Below are 5,553 nucleotides of genomic sequence, written 5' to 3' on the forward strand. Positions count from 1 at the left end.
TACACATTGATATCGTATCAACACTGTAAGGTTAAATGTTTTATTCGGATATTAATACAAATACTGTTAATTCAGTCGTAAATATATTACTCAAGAAACCTTTAGTTTATCTGTCTAACATTGACATTTTGTGAGTGTTTGTTGTTATGCCAATATCAATTTACCTCAATATGCTGGTATAGCATTGTTTGAAATCATACTTGACTGGAATACATTATCAATGAGTGTACTTGTCAAACTTAAGCAAATGCAAATAAGACACAACTGTAGACCTTGCTGTTTGTTATACTCCTAGGAAAAAGTAATGCCAAAAATATGTTTACATGTTTCCAAAAAATCAAGTTTGCTTGTAATTTAAAAATTGAGTTGAATGAGTTATTATGGCTGTGAAAGGGCAAGAAAAGTAAAACAAAATCTCTTCTATTTGTTGCAGGGAATATTCAAAAACTCGTGATTATGTGGTATTGTTTATTTCTCCCCCATTTGGAGTGTTATAATTATGTAAACCAGATTTTTTTTTATTAATTTCTTTTTTTTTAATGAAGACTCTCTGTAATATCAGTCAATTACCTGTCTGCCATATTATAAGGTCAATGTACTGTTTATCATTCGTGGACAAACTCGTATTATAAGGTCAATGTACTGTTTATCATTCGTGGACAAACTCGTATTATAAGGTCAATGTACTGTTTATCATTCGTGGACAAACTCGTATTATAAGGTCAATGTACTGTTTATCATTCGTGGACAAACTCGTATTATAAGGTCAATGTACTGTTTATCATTCGTGGACAAACTCGTATTATAAGGTCAATGTACTGTTTATCATTCGTGGACAAACTCGTATTATAAGGTCAATGTACTGTTTATCATTCGTGGACAAACTCGTATTATAAGGTCAATGTACTGTTTATCATTCGTGGACAAACTCGTATTATAAGGTCAATGTACTGTTTATCATTCGTGGACAAACTCGTATTATAAGGTCAATGTACTGTTTATCATTCGTGGACAAACTCGTATTATAAGGTCAATGTACTGTTTATCATTCGTGGACAAACTCGTATTATAAGGTCAATGTACTGTTTATCATTCGTGGACAAACTCGTATTATAAGGTCAATGTACTGTTTATCATTCGTGGACAAACTCGTATTATAAGGTCAATGTACTGTTTATCATTCGTGGACAAACTCGTATTATAAGGTCAATGTACTGTTTATCATTCGTGGACAAACTCGTATTATAAGGTCAATGTACTGTTTATCATTCGTGGACAAACTCGTATTATTGAACGATCAGGAAGGTCCTATAAGTTAAGCATAGAATTGCTTCCTGGTTTTTAAATTGTTTTTGAGATGATGCACAGTGATGATGCACAGTGATGATGATTGTTAGCTTACTTCTGTTAGCAGTCTATTCCGAGGTATAATTTGAAATGTTATGTTGTTGATAAAGCCGTTTATATTGATCACCTGTTGATGAGTACACATTTTGATCGTGACCATGTGACCTTAGTGCTAAATACTCTATTTCTTTAATTTGTATATTTACATGTTTGTACTATGTTGCTCGTGTTGCCTCATTGAGCTATTATCTGCCTGTATAAATACGCCCAAATTTGTATTAAAAAACTTAAGGGTAACTACCATGTATAAAGTCCCACTTTCTAAATATGCTTTCTGATCTCTTCTGATTTTCTTCTCATTTCATTTTTAAAATCCCAAAAAATATTTTAACATTAATCTTGATTGACCGAAGAAAAAATGAAAACTGATAATAAAAAACATAATATTTGTATGTAAAATGTAAGAAAGTATGGAAAAGTCTAAAAGTTTGTTTGAAAAAAATATTAACATTAATATTAGTTATAAAAGACAGATTGATATACAAGAAATAATCTTGAAATTTCCATTTAGAATCGGAAACATATCAAAAGGGAGACGGGAATCAAGGAGGCATTGTTTTGATTGTACAGTGTACATACAAAAAGATTTTTGTTTTGCATGTTTGTGTCCGGAGGTGTGTAGTTAAGGGTAATCCCAGCTTTTATCATTGATATCCTCATTTGACCCCTATCCTTGACCTTCACGATATTAATTAGAGATTAAACGTTCAACCCAGTTACATAGCTTTGGATAAAACCCTAATGTTTTGATGGAATTTTTTTATATTAGTTTTTTAGGCACCAAGATAATCAATTAATGCCTGTGAAACCTATTTTGTGAACTCACACAGTTGTTCAAACATCCTTCCATTGATATTCAAAATGTAACAGTTTGTCATGTGTTATTGGTATGATGTGACATTTCATGGTCATTTTTAACAAAGAAAAGAAAAAAGATTTAAATACATTGCCAAACATATGCACATTCCTGTATTATTATGCAAAAATTCAGTTTTGAATTTCAATATTTTTATTTCTATCTAAATTTTTAACAAAATGATGGCATTGCCAATTTTGCTCCCTTTGTGGCGACTCTTTGCCAATCTACCACAGGGTGCCTTGAAACATCAGCCACATGCATCAGAAAACCAATACCACTGTATCACCTCGTAATACATCCATCTTTTTTTAGCTTTAACGCTCATGGAAATTAATAATATAGTGAAAATGTAAACACTGTGTAATCTGTATGTCAGGGATCCTTGAGCAATATTCAAAAGTACCTTGAGAGTTTGTGAAATGTAGAGTTTACACTTCGTAGATGTTAGAAAGCCTGAGGACTACGAAAAAACAAAGCAGTTTAGGAATCTCTCACAAAAATTCAGGAAGATTAAATAAAACTATTTTGAGCTGACTATTTCAACAAAATTTTAAGGGAATAAGTTGATTTCAAAAAGTAATTTACTAGTGCTTATGTGTATACTGAAATGTAATGTTGATTTTTACAGTCTGAAAATTATGTACACACATTTTACTTCATATCTGTTAAGAGATTCAAGTTTAGAGATTACAAAATTCAACAGTTTGTTTATTCTTTAAGTTAAAATTATGTATACAGAAAATTTAGTATTGATATTCTATAGTTGGACAAATGCCATGCACATTCTGTTGCACATCTGTTGGGAGATTTCCGTTTATAAAGATTTTAGATATACATAAATGATTTAGGGGTAAAAATTGTCAAACATCCATGTGATCGTAAAAATATGAATAAAACAAAACACTGAAGACTAAATCTCGCTAGTACTTTCGTCTTGGGGCTCTTCAGGCGATTTTTCCTAAAGAGCCCAAAGATGGGCTTAAGTACTAGCGAGATTTAGTCTTCAGTGTATTCTTTTATTTATAAATAATGCATATATGGAGCACAAGCTTAAGACAATGCAAACTAGGAATGAATCAGGATCCTTGTAGATATATTTTTTCTGTAACAACTCAAATAAAAAGGAATATTGTAGAATGAAATGTGGTCATTTGAGAGGTGTAAGGGACGGAATGTTTGACTATTTAATTTGAATAGGCTGTGTGTATTGTGGATAGGATTCCCCGCACACAGTGTTTAGTTGTGTAGATGGAGATGTGAAAGGCAGACGGTATAAGAATGTTTGAATGAGATTATGTAGGCAACATCTGGACATGTTGATAGAAATAGAAAAAAACTTAATATATATACATTTTATAGGTCATGTTTACATTTACACTTTGAAAAGCATTTAAATGTTAACCAAAACAAAAAACGGTCATGGTTAGCAATTGCTGCAAAACATTTTTACGAAGGCATTTTAACTCTGATGTGAATTGGTTGTAATTTGGTTAAATGTGTATAGAGTAAGGTTTGATCTATTTCTATCTGCTTCTGTCCAGTTGTGTTCATTAAAGTACTGGTCATTCTAAGGAAGACCAGATCAAGTGACGTGTATAGGGCATTCTATAACCTTAATTATATAATTACTGTATTAACTTGTTACGTACCTCATACCTTTCCTGTATCCCATGGTCCTTGCCTTGGCAGCCATTCAGCTCTGGCCAAATCACATTATTGCTCAAGACATAAAAATTAAACATTTGAAATGGTTCAATGTTCAATAAATTGTCATCTCACTGTTTTAAGTGCTTTTGTTGTTTATTCATTTATTTTCATATGCTTTGGACCATGGTGAGCATATGCCATGGTGAGCATATGCAATGGTGCAACATCTATTGGTCGTCAACTTAAACTTTTCACATTTTCATCTTCTCTAGAACAATAACTCCTGAAGTTTGATCTGAAGCTTGGCTGGTACAAACAAGTTTGTTCAAATAAATTACCTTGACCCGCCTTCATGATCACAGGGTCAAACAAGTTAAAACATCAAACACATTTTGAAAGAGCCACAGCCCATTTCTATGTCAAATGTGTAAAAAGTGCCCTGCCAGTTATATATCAGGACTATCCACAGTCCCCCTACTGTTATAGCTACCAATGGTTCAAATGCAAAGTTGTCCCCCATTGGTTATAATGGAGCAGTCTATAAAAATAAACTTTACTTATTTTACAACAATTATGAAACAAGTGATTTTAACTTTAATTAATCACTCCTGTTGGCCCAGATGTTAGTGCGCAGGGGAGGAAACCTGAGTACCTGGAAAAACCCATGAGGTCAGGCAGGGGACCCCATACCTTTTCAAGTCCATCAGGGAATCAAACCCTGGCCGCCTTGGTGAAAGGCTAGTGTGCTATCCACTGCACCACCCAGCCACCCTGAAGCGGTCCACAACCCCCTATCTGTTAATGGGGGCAATCAACAGTCCCCCACCAGTTAATGGGCCAATCAACAGTCCCCCACTAGTTAATGGGCCATTAAACAGTCCCCCACCAGTTAATGGGCCAATCAACAGTCCCCCACCGGTTAATGGGCCAATCAACAGTCCCCCACCAGTAAATGGGCCAATCAACAGTCCCCCACCAGTTAATGGGCCAATCAACAGTCCCCCAACGGTTATATCGGAGCAACCCATGCATAGTCCCACACTAATTATACCTAGGCAATCCCTGAACTACCTTTATCAATACATAGTCCATCCTCAATATTTTAAAGCTCTGTGCACCCTTGTCATTTGTCATGACCAAATCAGAGGTTCTGAGATACAAAAAGACTAGTTTCATCCATTAGAATCACATTGCTGCGTAATGTAAAATTGACTGTCTTTGTAGATGTTCCTCTTTATCCTTAAAGGACAGTAGCAGCCTAGTGATTGGTCAGGTTTATACCTTAATTCAGTCAAATAGCTACTCGCATGCCTTCCATTTAATAATGATGTATTTGAGGAGTACAGAAAATGTAAGTCAGCGTAGCCCCTGGAATTTCAAGGATGTCCAATTATAGTGGGCAATTATATAGTCCCCAGCTGGTTATATGTACCCGGTAATTATATATGTAATTGGATTTGGAGGGTAATCATTTTGAAACCAAGGATAAATAGTTTAATTCGGAACTATTGAGCTATTAAATATCACGATGAAACAAAATTTCACGAAGTTGTTTAAAACTAATTGCTTCCATATTGTCTTTGTTGGAAAAGATTTCATTAACTGGAGAATGTTTCCATGTACAGTAACAGATAGACATT

The sequence above is a fragment of the Mizuhopecten yessoensis genome, unplaced genomic scaffold, assembly GCF_002113885.1.
Source record: "Mizuhopecten yessoensis strain PY_sf001 unplaced genomic scaffold, ASM211388v2 scaffold8123, whole genome shotgun sequence".
Classification (NCBI taxonomy): domain Eukaryota; kingdom Metazoa; phylum Mollusca; class Bivalvia; order Pectinida; family Pectinidae; genus Mizuhopecten; species Mizuhopecten yessoensis.